General features: G+C 47.6%; 1 protein-coding gene across 3 annotated transcripts in view; it reads left to right on the plus strand.

The window, feature by feature from the left end:
• The window catches only part of Fnip2 (folliculin interacting protein 2), a 103626-nt gene that overhangs the window by 13062 nt on the left and 73184 nt on the right, over positions 1-17380 (plus strand). The window contains exon 1 of one of the 3 annotated variants that reach the window (XM_040752622.1): positions 6034-6127. The exons of the other annotated variants lie outside the window; for them this stretch is intronic. The gene's annotated coding sequence lies outside the window, so the exon portion shown is untranslated. Of the gene's footprint in view, positions 1-6033; positions 6128-17380 lie in introns of those variants that run through there. 3 annotated transcript variants of the gene reach the window in all.

The raw sequence follows: 17380 nt of genomic DNA on the forward strand, positions 1-17380 counted from the left end.
AAAAAAGTTAAAAAAAAACATATGTGAGCAACATGGGGCGGAGCCAGCTGGACTTGACCTTCTTGTGTGCTGAACTGGCATGGCGTGGCCTTTCCTGAGGAGCTGTGAGTAACTCTTCACTCCAGGTAAAGCGCCACAGAAGTGATCCCACCTAAGTCCAGCTTGGTCAGTCAGTCAGTGTAGTTTATTGGGGTGACAGCCACGTCACCAGAAGTGGGAGTGAGGACTCCCGAAAGCTGTGCCCCCAACTCCCTGGCAGTTACTAACCCGTGTGTGTGACCTCAGGCAGTGGCCCCGAGAGTCCCCTAAGGTCTCTGAACTTCCAGAGCCTGCATGGTCAGCTTCCCTGGTGACCAGGAGGAAATGTCTGAACACACAGAAAGTAGCTGCAGATCTCGATTAATCCTGACTGTCTGGAGGGCTCTTGTCAAATCCTATCAAGGTTATCAGTCATCAAAACTGCGTCCCACTCGCCAGACGGTAGTAGCTAGTTTCATTGTGGGCGAGGTACTGTCATGGTGTAGCTTTCTGTTTTAATTTGGCTGGCAGAGTCGGGTTGAAGCCAGGGCCCCACGCATGCTCACATGTGTTTTACCGCTTAGCCACGCCCTAGCCTCTGATTATTTTAGAATCCTTCATGTGCAAGGTGCTGAGCTCCAGCTCACCTGTTTCTTTTTCTTTTATGTGTGTTTGTGTTAGCCTGAATGTACAGCTGTGCCTGCAGTGCCCATGAAGGACCCAAGAGGGCATAGGCTGCCCTGGGGACTGGAGTCACAGATGGCTGTGACCTGCTGTATGGGTGCTGGGAAGAGTTACCCCAGAGATACCATTAGTAAGGAGGGTACAGCTATCCATGAAGGTAAAACCTTGTTTTGTGACCATTAAAAAAAAAATCTGGAGCAGGACACAAGGCTATACACTTGTAATATCTGCATTTGGGAGGAATGAGAGTTCTAGGTTAACATAGGCCACATGATGAGTTCTAGGACAGCCTAGCTACAGTGAACCCCTTTAATAGACAAAAGAAACAGTCTTGGATGTGAGGGCCTTGGTCAGCTATGATCTAAACATCTGGGAAAGTGGATTTGCACACACGCATACCCTGCCCCTCAGCAATGGGAGGAGGCCATTCACTAACGTTGTTTTTTTTGGCTCTGAGTGGCATAAGTTGGAGTTTGGAAGCTTGGTCCAGTTTAAGGCCGAGGTTTGCATCAGAGTTTAGTTCTGTTATAGGCTGTTGTGCTCTCTTGCTGTGTCTCTGGGACAGATGGATGGATGGATGGATGGATGGATGGATGGATGGATGTACAGTGCCTTGTCAGGGAACTGGACAGGGTGTGGAAATTAGGAAGAGTGAATTATAAATGTGAGAAATAATAAAACTAAGCAGTAATACTTAAAGCAATGTCAGGGTTTTGAGCCCGAGTAACCTGGGACAATGGTATCGTAATTAATAGAAATGGGAACTTATAAAGAGAAATGGGGTTTAAAAGGGAATACCTACATTTGGTGTCACATGAGTTGTACTAAGGTGAAGTTGAACACTTCTGAGTAACAACATGGGAAGTCAGATCTGTCAGAAGAGATATTAGCTAGTGTCTGTCAGGGTACCACAATTCATCTTTAACTCTTGGAAGCCTTTCTCCCCCCCCCATGATTACTTTGTTAAAATTGTTTCTCCAGACTCGGGTCACCTGCCACCTCTGATTGTCTTTGCTGATTGCTTCAGAGGGGCTCTGGTCCCTCTCAGCTTCTGAGTTTGGTATCTTATTTCTTCCTGTGTGGCAGTGAATGTGCGCTAAGCCTGTTTTCTTTTAAACATAAGTGTGTGTGTGTGTGTGTGTGTGTGTGTGTGTGCATACTTTGATTTTGAGACATGCTTGAGAGCAGAGAAGACGACAGAAAAAAAAAGTGGAAAATGTGTGTGGGGGGTGTGTGAGTGAGAGGTTCAACACGGGAAGGGAGGGCGGGGGGTTTCCCAAATGCATGGATGAACACTGTGGAAAACCGTAAGCTAATTTTAAAAATAAAAGTATCTTTAAGAGTTGTAAAATAAAGCACAGCGCAACTACTTTAGAAAGCACAATGTGTGGAAGTGCCATTCGTATTTCTTCGTCTTCTAACTCTGCGGTTCTGGGTTGCATTTATTGACTGGTACGTCTGGGTTAGTTTTTGTAATTTTTCATATATTTTAGATATTAAATTATATCTCCCCAAGTATAACGTATAGTTTTTCTCCCGCTCTGTAGGCTGTCTTGTCCATTCATCCCATTGATTCGTTGACCCAGTTTGACTTCGTCTTTGACAAGACAGCATCTGCGCTTATCACGTAGGACAGGAACCAGGTGACTGTAGAGTCAGCTGGCTGTCTCCTGGATAAGGCAATGGGCTGGCCCATATGTCTTCTGACTTCCGTGTCATGTCTCTGCTAGTCTGTCATCTTGTGGGTATGGAAAGTGTTCCTCCCCTGTCCTGTCCCCCCAGCCCCTATTCTGTCTTTGTTGAAGACTGCTGCTTTTGTTTTGTGACGGGGTCTTTTGAGCCCAGGCTGGCCTTGAACTCACTATGTGGCTAAGAATGGTGTTCAGCACCTGATGCTCCTGCTTCCCCATCTCAAATGCTAGATTGTAGGCCATTGTCACCACACCTGTGCCATTCGTTAGTCTGTGTACTTCTGTGTGGTTTCATTAGACACCTGCTGCTTTCTGGCATCGGCAGAACCTTTAGGTGGCGTTCGAGTCAATCCTGGCCTCCTTCACTTGGCTGTTTCATGTCTGTCACTTCACTCATTCTAGTATGTCGGGCTTATCTCAGTCCTTGACACAGTGCCGGCTTTCCTCCGAGTGGAGGTCCTTTGCTTGGGGCTTGCCTTCTCCCTGTCTTCTTTGTTTCTATTTCTGCGGTGTTCTGTGTAGCCTAGGTTGGTCTTGAACGCATGGCCCTCCAGCCTCACCCTCGAGGGTGCCTGGGTTACAAGATAACTCACTCCCCCATGCCTTACCGCCTGCCATTGCTGGTCACACCTTTACTACTGTGGCGGTTAGGAGTCAGGACCTCTCCCTGAACCTGGAAATCTTACTGGTTGGCTAGACCGTCTGTCCCCCAGGCCGTGGGGAATCCACCGTTCCCTGCTCCCCACAGGTCTAGGGTTACAGATGCACGCCCTTGTGCCAGGCTTCCATGTGGGTGCCGGGGATCCAGATTCAGGTCCTCGTGCACCTCAGGCACTTTCCCAACTGAGCCACATCCCCGAGCCCCTGGGATCTTTTGCTTGAGCCATTGGTGGGTAATTTTAGTAGAGGCAGATGAGAGAGAAGATCCTCTTCTGGTTTGACCTAGGATGCTTCTAGAATTGTAACACAGGATTGTGTAGTGCACTTTAATCCTTCTCTGGAAGAAGTGGTCCCTTATTTATGGACAGGCCTCTTGAAGAGTTGCTGATTTTTTTTTTTTTTTTTTAGTTCCAAAGCCAAAATACTATATTTGGGCCAGGTGTTGTGGCTCCTGCCTGTGATCCCAGCATCCTGGCATGTAAGAGGCAGATGCAGAAGGATTGCTGTGAGTCTGAGGCTAGCCTGCTCTACATCGTCATTTCAAGGCTAGCCAGGGATAAGACCTTGTCTCGGAAAGCTAAAAATCAAAACAAAGCAAGAAAACAAAAAAACAGGCTGAGACAGCTCAGCTATTGAGAGCACTGGCCAGTTCCTAGCACCCACGGGGTAGCTCACGACCATCTGTAATTGCAGCTCCAGGGAAGCCGATGTCCTCTTCCCACCTCTGAAGGCACCAGGCACGCACACAGTGCATATCCATATACGCAGGCAAAACATCCGTGTACATTAAATAAAAAAAAAAAACTCCTTTAAAAAGCCAGAAAACCAGAGACATTGTTTAAAACGTCTAAGGTGTATTGTTCACTGATTTTACTGTGTGTGCGTATGTGTGTGGGCCCACATATTCTGTGGTGCACGTGGAGGACAGAGGACAACTTTTTTTTTTTTTTTTTTTTTTTTGGTTTTTCGAGACAGGGTTTCTCTGTGGCTTTGGAGGCTGTCCTGGAACTAGCTCTTGTAGACCAGGCTGGCCTCGAACTCACAGAGATCCGCCTGCCTCTGCCTCCCCAGTGCTGGGATCAAAGGCGTGCACCACCAACGCCCGGCCAGAGGACAACTTTTGATAGACTGTTCCCACCTGCAGTGATGTGGGGACCCCAGGGTCAAACTCAGGTCCTCAGGTTTGCCCAAAGGTGACATTATTGGATAAGCTATCCCACTGAGCACCCCCCCCCCCAAAAAAACACCTTTAAAACACCTTTAAAACCATATCACCACAAAAAAAAATCCAGTTTTTGTTTTGTTTTTCTGTAAAGAAGTCACATTAGCTACCTTCGTGCCGTGGTGATGGGAGCCTGTGGAGGCGCTTCTTCGCGGAGGGAAGGAAGCCAAGAGAGAGCAATGGGCTACACTCAGGAGAAGGCTAAACTGATACCATTGTAGTAGGCTCTAATCTCTGGCTCCCCGCCCCTTGTTCTACGGACCACACTCCCAGGATTTCCTGACATTCACTTGTCGTTAGTAATCAGGTGCACGGTGGCCACGTGTAGAGTGCTCAGGGCAGGGCACCTTAGATACTCATCTTTGGTCGACGGAAAGCAATGTGACAGGAAAAACTTCCGCCACAGGTGAATGGCTTTTGACTGCAGGTGGGAGAGGCTTTCTTCTACCTGGGGGGATGGTGGAGGGCAGCTTAATCCTGGCTGGGGGAGGCGCTCCCGATGAAGGGAGCCTTTCCTTGGGGGAGGCGCTCCCGGTGAAGGGAGCCTTTCCTTGGGGGAGGCGCTCCCGATGAAGGGAGCCTTTCCTTGGGGGAGGCGCTCCCGATGAAGGGAGCCTTTCCTTGGGGGAGGCGCTCCCGATGAAGGGAGCCTTTCCTTGGGGTTGGCATTCCCGATGAATGGAGCCTTTCCTTGGGGCAGGGGACCTGGTAGGACAGTGTGGAAGAGCCCGTGTGCACCTGCTGTTCAGTCTGAAGCCCTTAAAGAGGCCTTGGGAAAACGAAAGCAGCCGCCGATGCTGAAGACTCTATTAGGAGTCCCGGGTCCAGCAGTCCAGTGGCTGATCTTGGTTGTCGGTTTACACCTGGGGAGAGGGCGTTGCCTGCATCGGATTGGCCTGCGGGCTCCCCTGTGGGGCGTTTGCTTGATTGCTATTTGAGGCAGGTGGGCCCTTAGTCCCCTGTGGGTGGTTCCTTTCCTAGGCAAGTGCCAGGCTGGGTAGCTGAATGAGTCACGGAGAGCAAGCCAGAAAGCAGCGTTCCTGTTTGATCTCTGCTTCAGTTCCTGTCTGGGCACCCATCCCTCCATGATGGACTGTACCATGTAACCCGAACAACCCTTTCCCCCCTCCAGTTGTTTAATGCCAGCAACGGAAAACAGCAGTGGAAAGCAGAAATTGACTGGCCACCAACTGAACCTGATAGTTTCCCTACCCCTCACCCCTAAATTCACATTCTCTAAAAGGAGGAAGCGTGCGCGTGCGTGTACATGTCCGCGTGTGCGATGACATGAAACATTTCCCATAGCTCACTTATTAGGATAATGTCTTTGTGGTCTTAGCTGTGTTCTGTCACCACCTTTTATTATGATGCTTCGAGCTAGAAGGCTAAACATACAATTGAACTTGCCTGAACCCCCCACCCCCACCACCACTGGGAAAAACGCTCATTTTCAAATTCAGTTACTCCTTATTCTCACAACATAGATATTTCTGACCTATGTGAGATTCTGTTGTTGTTTTTTTTTTTTTTTCCGAGATGGGGTTTTTCTGTATTGCTTTGGAGGCTGTCCTGGAACTCGCTCTGTAGACCAGGCTGGCCTCAAACTCACAGAGATTCGCCTGCTTCTGCCTCCCAAGTGCTGGGATTAAAGGCATGCGCCCCCAACGCCCCCAAGAGATTCTATTTTTTTTTTAATCTTATTTTACACACCAATCCCAGTTCCCTGTCCCTCCTGTCCTCCCACTCCCACCACCGCCTTCTCCCCACCCCCTCCCATCCACTCCTCAGGTTGAATCCTCCCGTGCAAAGTCTTTCACATCCTATGTGAGGCTCTTTACCACGGATGAAGCAGGTAAGCAGTCAGTTCTGCAGCAGTGGGTGCCTCTGAGGTGTTGGTACCCACTTCGGTTCCGATACTGTCTAGCGGGATATCCATGGGAGGTAGCATCAGGCCTCCGTGCAGAAGCTAGTGCCAGTCCCAGGTGACGTCACCTATGGTTGTAAATCAGGGGTCCCGCAATCCTTTCTGCAGGGTTGATTAATGAACACACTCAAGTCATTCACAAAACTCTAGGAAACAGGTGGAAGCTATGGCACCCATGCGGAACATGCCATCTTCCAAGAAACTCCTTGTGTCCCACTTTCTGGGAGCTCTTTCAGACTCCTTTGAGGTCCTTGTGGAAGTTTTCCTGCGTGGACATGTTGGGAGCATGGGCCCAGGGTTGAAGTGGGATTGAAAAGTATGATCTAATGCTAACAGGCTGGGTGGGGCCCCTCGAGGCGTGTCTGTTCAGATTAGCCTTCTTTTCTCCTGCGTGTGGGCAGGGCCCCATCTGAAAGGAGGGCTTCATCTCCTAGCAGCCAAGGTAGGTCAGAAAAGGCAGGGAAGACGGCTTTGGGGAAGGGGTGTTCTGGTGCCTGTGGCCTGTTGCTCTGGTTTCTACAGACTGACAATTCCTGTTCTGGGCCTGGAGATCCGGATGAGAGCGCCCAGCAGGAGCTCAGTTGGGGATGGTTTATTCCCCACTAGTCTGTCCAGGAGTATAATGGGGGCTGGCTGCTCACCCAGATGAGGACACCGGAGGCCTACAGAAGCGCTCAGGATTGCCAAGCAGTGTAGGTCTCTCTGCTCAGTGGACCCTTCATTTTAAACTGTTCTTTCTCTTTTCACTTTGATTTTGAGCCTGGGTGTTTTGTAGCCGAAGCTGTCCTTGAACTTGTTATGCAGTCAAGAATGGCCATGGAACTCTTCATTCCTCCTGCTTCTGAATGCCGAGGTGGTTGACATGTGCCACCAGGCCTAAGTCTCTATGTATGATTTTCTATAACTAAATCACGATTCTAATTTATTGCCAGCTTTCTGAAAGTCTGGCTTAAGAAAAGAGGGATATGTGGGTTGGAGAAGAAGGTGGATGAGAGGCCAGCAGTAAATGAATGGAGGTGCGGTCTTGTTTTGTCTTCTGTTTGCTTTTTTAATAGGAATTGGTGCTTTCTCCTAAGCACGGACAATGTTGCTTCTAGTTCTCATTGTAATCTTATTTTTAGTGTCCACAAACATTCCAAATGTTAGATGTTCCCTTTACATTGAGAATGTTTTTCATTTTTTGTTATTGTCATTACTTAAATGTTATTTTGTGTAGTGTGTGTGTGTATAAGTCAAAGGATAACTTGTGGAAATTGGTTCTCTACTTCTTCCATGTGGGTCCTTGGGGTACTAGGCTTGGTAGCAAGTGCCTTACCTACTGAACAGACAGTCTTACTGGTCTAAGAACACACACACACACACACACACACACACACACACACACACACACACACACTCTCTGTCTCTGTTTCTGTCTGTCTCTGTCTCTGTCTGTCTCTGTCTCTGTCTCTCTCTCTCTCAGCAGCTTGTATGTTGGCATATTTGGGATGCAAAGACTTTGCTACTTACAATCAACCACTGTGGAATACTGGGAGATTTCTCTCTGTTGTTTTTCCATAAGCTTACAGGTTGTAAGCTTAGACTGTCCACGTAGACTGTCAGCAGTTCATTCCCCTACGTGCTCTACAGTTTATAAATGGCAAAAGAAAGTGCAATTCGTCCCATACATAGAAGGTCTGAAAATGATGAAGCATCGCCCTTTTGGAGATGAGAGACAGTGAACCCCAGAGATAAGGATTTATCCAGTCTCCCTCTTCATCTAGAAACTTTCTTCCCTATGAGGAGGCAGAATTAAATTTGGATATAGTTCTTGCTGGCAAATATTTGTGAATGCTTTCTATATTCTAGGAACTGTGCTAGATTCTAACAAGAGGCTGTGAAATGTGACCCGACGTGATTTCAGGGAGCTGCAGTTGACAAACACAGAAAGTTCACACTCCTATCAAGTACCGACAATGTAATCCCTGTCAGTCCACCTGTTTGCTGTGGTGTATTTGTAACCCTCCAAGCAGTATTCCACAGTATGACTGCCACAAAGAGAGCCCCCTCCCCCTGCAGAGTGAGACTGATGTATACTTTATAGGTTTGTCATCTCCTGGCTCAGTTTTCAGTTCCCTTGTCATGTGATTTTCGTTATTATGGCATTTAGGTCTGGTGAATGTATGACTTATGGCCCAGCAAATAAAGGTAACGATTCCTCTCAGTTCTGTGTGTGTAGGAGTTGGGGAGACAGGCAGCTTCCTCCCAACTGTCACTGATAAGTTGTACCCTGCATTTCAGCATTTCGCCAGGAATTGGGCCTCCTTTTTCTCCTCTGGAAGTGGAACAGAGGCGTATCACTCGCCGTCATCGTGACTTTGGGTCTATGCTGCCCAGCTCAGTGTAGTGGCTACATATGGCTGCTGGTACTTGAGTTGTGTCTAACGTGATGGGAGACGTCTTCTAAGCCATCCAGGTGTGGTGACATGCTGTAGTCCCTGGACTCCTGACGGTAAAGTGGGAGGATTGTTGAAGCCAGCCTGGTCTAAAAGCTAGCCAATTTCATATGTAGTCCATGTTCTTGAACTTCCTTACCTGGCTCAGGAATTCAGAAAGGACAGCCTAACACTGCCGTGTGGTGAGACGTGAAGGGAGACCGACACTTCATAGTGTCAGCCGTAGCACTGATGTCCGTGGGAAGCAGACATCCATGGTTTGCAGTCAGTGGACGCTGTTTCCACACATGCCTCTATGGCAATTGTGCACACTCCAAATGTTCGTGCCTAAATTATGCCCTGGGCAGGGTGGGGCTGAGACAGTTCTTCTAAGGGTACACCCATGGGGAAGAGCTGAAGCCTGGCTGTAGCTAGGCAGTTCTGAACATTAAGAAGTAAATCCTTCCAAGTCCTGTCTGTCTTAGTGCCGTGGCTGTCTGAGCATTTTTCAGAACAGGGCATTATGGGAAATTCTTGCCAAGTGGATAACTTTGGTTTGTTGTTGAGTGCGCTCACAAGGTCTAGCTTGGAAAGCTACATGCAAGGTGTTTTAGGAAGAGGATTTGATGTGATTTGGAGTGCTGTGACTGGGGGGTAAGAGGTTTAAAGGGCCTTGGTCAGTGGAAGAGACAACTAGCTTCTATATTTCACAGAATTCTCTGACTTGCATTGATTTGCTCTTCAGTTTACTCTTCTATGTGGACTTTGCAGAGTCTGTTTTAGATTGTGTAATTTCTTGGAGATTCCAGAGAACTGGCTGCGTTTTGAGAGGTTGGGATTGAAGCGAGGAGGTGACTGGTTTCAGTAAAACCACCTGATAGATGTTCTTGTGGCCAGTTGTCTCTCTGGCTTTGTGCTGTGGGACTCCCGTGCTGTCTCCCATGCTGACGTCTCTGAGCTGTCAAAGTATAAAGCAGTAAGTACTCTGGGCCTCGTGCACACAGACAGAGAGAACATCCCACCCGTCTGGAGCGGCACAGGTTTTCCGAGGGCTTCCCAGCTGCTCACATTTAACGTTTCCAGAGCCCTTAGGAATGCGATGGTGGAGTCAGCAGTTGAGGAGACTGAGCCTCAGAGTGTGTGAGTAGCTGTCCCGAGTCACATGGACAGTGAGTAACTGGGCCAGAATGAGGTGTAGCTTGCCTTCCAGCCCAAGGTTCTGTTCCTGGTGTGACCAGCAGGGCCCCAGCTGACGGTGACCCCCTTGCCTGCTGGGATGTCTCCTGAGTTCCTGGTACTCAGGCTTACCATGAGGCACTTACTCAGAGATGTGTCTGCTGATTCACAATTCAACATCCTTTTCCTTGCTTTCTCTTCTCATAAACGGATTGCTGCATACTCTGGAGCAGCAGATGTAACTCTTTATTTATTTGGCTATTAGAACTTAAAGAACATGGTCTTTCTTAATTAGTGCTGTATTTGTTACACGGGAAGCTTTTCAGTTCTGTTATGATGTAAATCATGGTTGTTACCCATCAGTCTAAAATGGAAGAGGACAGGAGAGAGTTGTCTTTTAACAAACATTTATTTTTGTTTTGAGATAAGATCTTATGTAGCCAACCTGGACTACATAGTGAAGTCTCTATATCAAAACTTAATGTGGTCGGGAGGTGGTGGCGCACGCCTTTAATCCCAGCACTTGGGAGGCAGAGGCAGGTGGATCTCTGTGAGTTCAAGGTCAGCCTGGTCTACCGAGTGAGTTCCTGGACAGGCTCCATAACAATACAGAGAAACCCTGTCTCGAAAAACCACAACCCCCCCCCCCAAAAAAAAAACCCTTAATGTGTTAGTTAGGCATTGTGGCATACATTGGGGAGGAAGAAGACAGGAGGATCAGGAATTCGGGTCATCCTTGGCTATTTAGCAAGTTCAAGGCCAGTTTGGGATATATGAGACTTTGTCTCAAAAAGCCAAAAGAAAAACAAGAAGTAAACCAAACACCCCCAGAATCCGGCTGAAGAGCTCTGGCCTAAGTTCAGCAAGGCCCAGAGTACTATCCCTTGCCCCAAAGATTTCAATGTAAGGTGGGTCTTTTCATAGAGAACCTGTTGTCTGGGGGGACTTGGGAACCAGTTTCATGTGGGACAGGTGTGTGTAGCATATGCAGGAGTGCAGAGTGTTGTGAAAAGTAAGGCTTGCCACCGAGGGTCTCCCTGACGATCCAGCACGGCTACAACTCAGCTGTGGTTAGAGCACGTGAATCCGTGCTTGCCAGTACTCCGTCTTATGACCCTGGCCATATATAGAGCCCTGCGGAGCATGCTCAGTAATGAGCTGCATGTTGCAAAGTTTTGCTTGAGAAGTTAGTCGTGTTACAACTTTACATCTGAGGAAAAGGGAAGTGGGGACTCTAGGATTCTCCGTTAGGTGCATTTCCACACACACTTTCCCCAAGTGGCAAGATTCTGATAAGAATAATCATCGTGCTAACCATGGCGTCACGTACCTGTACTCCCGGCACTCGGGAGGTGGAGGCATAAGGGTCAGAAATTCAGAGTCATCCTTGGCTAAATAGAACATTCGAGGCCAGCCTAGACTATGTTTCTACAAATGCTCTCCAGAATGTCGTGTACTTGTAACTGTGTGTCCTGCTCACATGGTTTTCAGGAAATGAGAGACCTGTGAATGATTCAGGACATGGTGGCCTCAACCCAACAAAACAGCTCAGCTTCCAGTGTTCTAAATAGCACTGGACTATTGATGCCTTTGCTAAGGTCCAAATGCTGGTAGCAACGTGCAGACATCAGAGTTAAACTTTAAAAGTTATGTAATGTTTGTTGCTAATGTTTTCTCATGCTCTGTAATCTTTATATATATCTTGTGTGTGTGAGTGTTTTATTCAAATGTATGTCTGTGCACCATGTGTGTGTCTGGTGCTTTTGGAAGTCAGAACGAGGGTCTGGAAGCCCCTGAAGCGGGTTGTGAGCCTCCATGTGGGCCCTCTGCAAGAACACGGGCTCTCAGGCACAGAGCTCCCCCTTTAGCCACCCAACTGTTAATGGTCTTAAAATAAGTATGGCTGTTGTTAATTCCACATACACGGAGGAATAGGTTGCAAAATCATACATAAGGAAGAGTGTAGTTTGAAGTCTCTGATACTGGACCTTAAAGGAAACACCAAAACAAAACAAAAAAACCAAAGCAAACAAAAATCCCACGAAAGTCTATCATAATGCTTGCAGAGAGGGCTAGTTGTTGTTTTCAGACAGTGCCTCTTGGGGACAGTGACGCTGCACTCTTGGGACGGCCTCTTAGCAGCCCTTACTTGGTGTCGTCGTTTTTATAGTAAAGTATGAGAATAAATAGTCAAGAAGCACAGCTTGCAGCAGGGCTGCCGTTTCCTGTATTAGGCTGGGGAACCTGCGGCTCTCACAGCGTCAGCAGGCAGGTGCTGCTTAGTTAGCCCTCGGATAGCTGTTCCTTTCTTTCTCTCTTTCAGTAATGTGAGTGCTTTAGCACTTTCCCAACATAGTGAGGTGGCTCAGAGGGGAAGGTACTAGTGTGATCCCTGGAGCCCGATGGTAGGAGGAGAGAACCAGCTCTTGTAAGTTGTCCCCTGACCTACACACACACACACACACACACACACACACACACACACACACACACACTATTACTCCCCCACACCTGCAGCCACACAATAAATAATTATAATTCCACAGTTTTCCCCCATGTATGTTATATTGCCGCTTAGTGTTGAAGTCTTTAAATGAAAGGAATTCTGAATACCAAGCTGGGCATGTCAGGTGGCCGCACAGCGGGCATTCTGTGGTCTGCTTGGCTCCTGCACAGGCAATGTTTACCCGTGAGCAGGGCAGGGTTCATGGCAAGGTGTCTGGCAAGAGACTTAGTCACCCACAGAGCATATGACCTGTCCTCAGTGCTAAATTAGAATCAAGCATTCCAAGTGGCCAGGGTTCGGGACGGTAGAAAAGGGATTTGACTCGGTACAGTGATATCCAGTGGTATGTGCAGATGGTCACCTCCAGATGGGTACCTCTTGACAGAACAGTGTGAGGGCGCTTGTGGGCGAGCCTAATGCTCACTCAGGAGCAAGGTGCCTGTATTTAAGTCGTGGCTCAGCATGACAAGCTTTGAGTCCCTCCCTCATTCATGTCTTCCTCCCTCTGCTTCCCTCCCTTCCCTTCCATACCTCTCTGTTTCCTTTTGTCCCCTCCCAGTTTCTGACCCTCTCTTTCCCCCTCCCTTCTCCCCTCCTATCTTTTCATGGTGCTGGAAACTCATGGTGCAGAATCTAGGCAAGTGGGCTTGCCCTGGTTCCAAGCTACATACACCATACTCAATGCATTTTTCATTTTTGAAGCAAGATCTCGGTGAGTTGCCTAGGTTGGCCTTGAACTTTTGCCATCCTTCTGCCTTAGTCTCTTGGGTAGCTGCGACTGCAGGTATGCATGACCATGCTGAGCTATTCTTTCACTTTTCTGTGCTTGGTTCTCCCTGTTAAAAGATGATGTTTCTACCACCCACTTCCTGTGATTAAGAGAAACCCAGAGAACAATTCCTGGCATGCAAAATAAGCACTCAGTGAATCTAGTTAGCCATTATCTGTATAGTACAACTGAGTTTGTTTATATTGCCAAGTTTCCTGACTGTCATGCTTGTCTGACGAATTGAGATGGTATCGGGTATGTTGTGGCACAGACAGGCAGGGTATTATGTTATGTTTTTATTACATACTGAGCAGGCGTTGCGTGGATGGGCTGCTGTCGGGTTGTTACTCTCTACATCTGATCGAATTCCTGACCAGCTTAGTTCCAGTCCCGGATCCGTCTCTGAAGCCTTTTTCCTAAAGCACACTGTAGCAAAAGTTCTTACACTCCCTGACCTTGGTTCACTTGGTGTGATCTACCACCACGTCAGCTTGTATGCGCTCTCTCTCTCTCTCTCTCTCTCTCTCTCTCTCTCTCTCTCTCTCTCTCTCTCTCTCTCTCTCTCTCTCTCTCTCTCTCTCTCTCTCTTTTCTTCCTCTCTTTCTCTATCTCCCTTCCCTCCCTCCCTCCTGTAACAGGGTCTCTTTGTAGCCCCTGCTGACCTCAAACTTGATATGTAACTGAGAACGACCTTGAACGTTTGCCCCTCCTCATACTCTGGAGTGCTGGGATTATAGGCCTGGACTGTGAGTGTTGGGCTTTGGTTTTTTCCTTGACATAGAATCTAATGAAACTCAAGGTACTTGATAGCCTCATATCTACTTGCCATGTAGTAGCCAAGGCTGACCTTGAACTGTGTGTGCGTGCTTTGGGAGGCCAGAAGTCAACTTCAGACATCTTTTGTAGTCATTTTCTACCGTATTTCCAAGGTCGGTGTCCGACACTGAGCACCGCTTACTGACTCAGCTGGACTGGCTGGCCCACAGGGCCCAGGGACCGTCCTGTCTCTGCTCAGTGCTGAGGTTACAGTGCAGAGCCTGGCCTGCATGAGGGTGCTGAGGATGGGTGGAGCTCAGGTCCTCATGCTCAGCAAACACTGACGACCGAGCCGTCTGTACGCTCACGACCTCGACTTTCTCATCCTGCTTGCCACTCGCTGCCCAGGTGCTGGAATGTGCCGCCACACCTGGCGCTCCTGAACTATAACAGAAAACTACATATGTCACTTGCTCAGTGCTCAGGAAAGAGTACCTTTTAATACTTCGGTGTCTGCCGTTGGGCCCCACATTCTGAAAGCTCACAGCTACGCTGTCAGCTGCTCTGGGGGTGGTAAAGGGGTCATAGAAGAGAGGGAGTAATACAACAAAGGGTTGGTTGTAACACTGTGTCCTGTGGGAAGGATTGTTTAAACACCTTAATTAGATGCCGATACATGGCAGGGGCTGAGCCAGGTTTTAGTTTTTTCTTCTCTTTTCTAAGCAATTTCTTTTTTCTGTTTTCTTTCTTTCCTTCCTTCTTTTTTTTTTTTTTTTGGTTTTTCAAGACAGGATTTCTCTGTATTGTTTTGGAGGCTATCCTGGAACTCGCTCTGGAGACCAGGCTGGCCCCGAACTCACAGAGATCCACCTGCCTCTGCCTCCCAAGTGCTGGGATTAAAGGCATGCGCCACCAATGCCCGGCTGCAATTTCTTAATTGTGGCTTTTGAGTTGGGTTTTCATAATGTTCTGTGAGCACTGCTTCTCCTGACAAAGTGTAAATATAAGAGATAAAAAATTGCACCAGTACTTAACTTGCAACTTTCCTGCCCTTAACTCTCCTAACTCTACATCTGGCAAAGAAACTCCCCTTCCTCTGCTGTCCCGTCTTGGGGTGGAGGTGGCCCTGGAGCGCTGGAGCGCTGGAACATTGTACAGAGAGGTTTGGGGAGGAGTCTGCATAGCAGGAAACTGTTGTGGGTGATCAGAGGTTCTTGCCCCAGGCAGCGCTGGGCACGCACATTTGCTGTCTAAGTGGTAGCAGTGTTCGTTGCTGTTCTGTGTATGGGATTTGTGACTGGAAACAGCCGAGGTGGGACCGTGTTCAGGGGTAGAGTGCGTATCTAGCACTTGTGAGGGCCTGGCTTCAGCCCCACGACCAAACACTTGAACCCGTAGTCCATTCTTTTCATGGCACCTCTGTACACTCTGGCCCTGGCTCCTAACATCTCCTGAAGTTTGCTGTGCTCTGGCCGAGCCAGTGGTGGCAGCAGAGGCTCCAGGCAGGGTCTGAGCTGCAGCTGGGCTGTGGGTCTGCAGATGATTTCCTAAGGGGGAGCTTTAGCGGAATGTGTTTTCTATAATGCGTGCATGAGCTTTGGGAGGAGAGTGGAGGCGTCCACCATGAGTAGGACTACAGATAGAGTTGATGATGATTGTAATATGTGTGCTTGTAGCATTTCAGAGTAGGGTTCCCAGCACGGTCATGCACCGCAGTGAGTACCTGTGTAAGTAGGTGACTCCACTTCAGGAGAGAGGTGATTGTAAGAACAGCATTGTAGGGCCCAGAAGATCTTTCTTTCATCTGTCTACCCCACCAGCTCTCTTCCGTCTCAGAAAAAACACTCGGGGTGATACAGTTGTTTTTCATTTACCCCAGGAATTTGAAAACTCTTATTTAAACGTAAAGCAGTTTAGGGTAAAAAAGAGGCTTCCAATTTAAGTATGATAGTGTGGTTTTGTATTTTAATCATACTTTATCAGATTCTGGACTGTAGGATTAAAGGTTAAGGAAGATAGTAGCAGAGGAAATGTCACTTTCACATTTTTTGCAAGTTTCGATGTCCTGTCCTTTCTCATAATACATGATGTGAGTCACATTGATTGGAATGATCACAAGGTTCTCGAAGCCTCTGCGGGAACTTGGCTGCAGTAGGGGGAGGATGTACATTATAACGTTGAAGCCCCCATCTCTCGGGACTGTACGTCAGAGTGCCACAGAGGTATACTGTTTCCTGTGAGTAAATTTGTGTCAGAGCTTCAGTGCAAATGTGGAGTGCTTAGTAAGCCAATCAGAAGCGTCTACTGGGCACGTACCAGATGTAAAATCTCTCTGTGGTTCAGAGAATAACAAGACCTGGTTTTTATATGCTATGAGTTTACAATCTATTTAGCACTCTAAAACACATGTATTACAGGGAAGTAAGCTTGCAGTAGGCATTAAAAGTGTGCTTAAAATTATTATAAAGAGCTCAGAGAACAAAGGCCTAGACCACCAGTAAGATTCCCATGGGGGCTGTGCTGTTTCTATTTAAGGAAGTGATTCTCAGGTGTGCGGTTTCTTCTTTGTGTTAGCTTCTGTTTAAGAGAATCCCATCCAAATGCAGTCAGATCCTTATTTCATCCACATGTCACTTGTGAGAGTATATCTTTTTAAAATGTTATTCTTGTTTTAAAAGTTATTATATATACTACTATGTAAGGGGTAAAATATGTGCATTTATCACAGCATTTGTAATTGCTTTGAAAATGTCACTTTGTGCCTGAGCTACTGAGTTAAGTGTCTAATGTTGAGAAGAATTTGATGCCAGAGCTGGGGCTATAGCTCTGGGAGAAGAATTGCTTAGCGTGGATAAAGCGCTGGGTTCTATCTTAATGCCCCTCCCCTTTAAAAGAGTGTTTTATGATCTTTCCTTAGATCCTAGGTAAGTATCTGGTAGAGATTGAAATGGGGTTTGTGTGTGTGTTTTGCAGCCCTGGCTGTCCTGGAACTCATTCTGTAGACCAGGCTGGCCTCGAACTCAGAGATCTGCCTGCCTCTGCCTCCCGAGTGCTGGGATAAAGGCATGTGCCCACGAACACCAGCTGTGAGGTCTTTTTGATTTTTTTTTTTAAAGACAGGGTCTCATGTATCTGAGACTGGTTTCAGACTGCCTCTACTACCCATGATTTGATGTTGTTTACCCGCCCAGATTTTGAGGTGCTGGAGAGTGAATGTCAGGACTCAGGCGTGCTAGACAGGTATTCTACCAGATCAGCCCCCTTGAATCTTTTTTTTTAAGATTTATCTATTATTATGCCTGAAGAGGGCACCAGATCTCCTTCTAGATGGTTGTGAGCCCCCAGGTGGTTGCTGGGAATTGAACTCAGGACCTCTGGAAGAGCAGCCAGTGCTCTTAACCTCTGAGCCATCTTTCCAGCCCCAGGCCCCGCCCCCAAATCTTTTATACAAAAAAAGTGAACTGCATCCTCCTAGCACTTCTGCTTTGTAGAAAAGCATTTTCCTATGTCTTGCACCTGATTTTTTCATGTCCCCAGTAAAGTTTAGTCTAGATGTTGCA

This window comes from Mesocricetus auratus, unplaced genomic scaffold, assembly GCF_017639785.1.
Source record: "Mesocricetus auratus isolate SY011 unplaced genomic scaffold, BCM_Maur_2.0 Super-Scaffold_100009, whole genome shotgun sequence".
NCBI lineage: Eukaryota > Metazoa > Chordata > Mammalia > Rodentia > Cricetidae > Mesocricetus > Mesocricetus auratus.